This window comes from Orycteropus afer, unplaced genomic scaffold (genome assembly GCF_000298275.1).
Source record: "Orycteropus afer afer isolate SDZICR_OR568_19922 unplaced genomic scaffold, OryAfe1.0 scaffold00422, whole genome shotgun sequence".
NCBI classification, from domain to species: Eukaryota; Metazoa; Chordata; class Mammalia; order Tubulidentata; family Orycteropodidae; genus Orycteropus; species Orycteropus afer.
The window spans coordinates 1422226-1424665 of record NW_006922009.1 but is presented as its reverse complement, the minus strand read 5'-3'; the positions used below and the strand labels follow the sequence as shown (position 1 = coordinate 1424665).

The following is a 2440-nucleotide window of genomic DNA, read 5'->3' as shown; positions in this document are numbered from 1 at the left end:
ATATATATATATATATATACACATGTATATATATGGAGCTCTGGTGGTGTAGTGGGTGAGGCATTTAGCTTCTAACCAGAAGGTCAGTGGTTCAAACCCACCAGCTGCTCTGTGGGAGGAAGACGAGGCAATCTACTTTGGTAAAGATTTATAGCCTTGGAAACCCAACGGGGATCTCTATGAGTCAGAATTGACTTGATGGCAGTGTTTGATTTGGGGATACAGATCTAGATGGATAAATATAGATATATATCCTGATGCCACAGTGGTTAAGTGCTTGACTGCTAACCGAAAGTCAAGCAGTTCAAACCAGCCACTCTGCATGAAAAAGATAAGGCAGTTTGCTCCCACAAAGTTTACAGACTTAGAAAGAAACCCTATGGGGCAGTTCTACTATGTCTTATAGGATCACTATGCATTGGAATCAACCCAGTGGTAATGGGTTTGGAGAATATACATACATACATATGTGTGTATGTGTGTATTTGTTGTTGTTATGTGCCGTCGAGTCAGCCCCAACTCAGCAACCCCTCTTTGGGTTGCTGAGGCAGTATCACTACGGAAGTAGGATTGCCCAACCTTCCTTCCAAGGAGTGGCTGGATATATATATATATATATATATACAATTTTAAGAGTTCCAGGAAAGACAAATTGATACCAGTTGATATTTCTGAGAAGAGTAAGTTTTTGTGGGTTCCAAAGGAATTTTGTTCTTCACTGTTTGAATTTTTTAGCATAATAATGTATTGGGGTTCAAGTCCCCCATACACTTATTTCCACAGTTGAATAATTAGGAAAGGCTCTTGGTAAGCATTTTCAATATTTGAGTTATATTTTCTTGGTCATTATCTGGTGTTTTACTTTATTTCTTATCATCATTCTTATGATATGAAATTTTCAAAACAGGAAGAGAACAAAAGGTCAAAGAAAAGCCATGGTCTCCCAGCTTCAAACAGCAATGAGATTTCTCAGCACCAACCCCCACCCCAAAAAAAGGAAAAAAAAATATTGAGCAGAACAGGCATTGACCAACAGCATCTAAGAAAGGGGGTTCCTATTTCTTCATCAGGCAGGCTTTCAGCCTCCAGTCTGCATAAGAGGCCCAGCGTGGTGGTGGTGTTATGTGCCATCAAGTCAGACTCAACTCCTAGCCACACCTCCTTGGGTTTCTGAGGCAGTATCACTGTGGAAGTAGATTGCCCAACCTTTCTTCCAAGGAGTAGCTGGTGGGTTTGAACCTCCAGCCTTCTGGTTAGCAGTCAAGTGCCCTATGCACTACACTACCAGAGCCTTTTATATGTAGAGTCAGACACTTAGACCTATAGCTTTTGGAACAGTTGACCTGTGACCTAATAGAGAAATCACCTAGATCCATTCCCCATCTCTGTCACTTATCAGCTCTGTGACCTTGGGCAAAGCACTGGACCTCTCAGTACCACTGTTTCTTCATCTGTAAAATGGGGCTATGGGAGCAGATACTAACTCCCTCGTTAAGTTGTCGCAAGGACTCAGTGTCTACTTCTGAGTAAGTCCTACATGGACTAACTGTTGCTGTTTTGATGAAAAAGATGATGATCTTGTTACTATTATCAGCTTGGGCAAGGCCCAGGCATTTGCACTTTAACTGGTGACCTATGGTTCATGACCATTTGAGAAACACTGCCCTTACTCATGATTCCCCCAGGGAAAAGGAAGGACACACCAGTAGGAAACAACACGAAAGGGGAAGTCAAAGCAGTAAGCAGGCTTTCACTATTGCTTCATCCAGTTAGCAGCATTGCTTGCTGATGGCAGAAAGTAGATCCGTGCAGTCTGCCAGGTTAGGTATACACTGTGCACACCTGTGTGAAAGGCCTGACCACACTGTTGCTTGACTTGTCTGGTGAGCAGCTTGGAACACAGTATAATGCTCTTCATCAGCATTCACACACAATTCAGTGGAATCACCATGAGGTCTGTGTGGTCCAAGACCACCAGGGTACAATGTTTGGATAAAACCCACTGCAGTGAAGTACCCTTAAATAGAAGGAGGCTGAAAGTAAGTGATTCCAATGGTTTGTGAACCTTATCTTCCCACATCAAGGAGCTCTGGTGGTACAGTGGTTAAGGCCTTTGGTTGCTAACCAAAAAGTCAGCAGTTTGAACCCACCAGCATCTCCATGGGAGAAAGATGAGGCAATCTTCTTCAGCAAAAGTTTTATAGGGCAGTTCTATTCTTTCCTATAAGGTCTCTATGAATTGGAATCAACTTGATGGCAGTAGGTTTGGTTTTTTGGGTTTACTCCCACATCCCACATCAACAGTACCTCTGATGGTAGATGCCTTTCAGAATGTGGTACAATATGGCGGGCAAGATGGCGGACTAGGCAGAAGGATTGCACAGACCCTCTTCAACAAAGAAAAGGGAAACCAATTAACACAGACACAGAAGATAATCTT

At 42.7% G+C, this 2440-nt stretch overlaps 1 protein-coding gene across 1 annotated transcript in view; it reads right to left on the bottom strand.

The window, feature by feature from the left end:
* The window catches only part of BMPER (BMP binding endothelial regulator), a 437547-nt gene that overhangs the window by 381703 nt on the left and 53404 nt on the right, over nucleotides 1–2440 (bottom strand). The window lies entirely within an intron of this gene.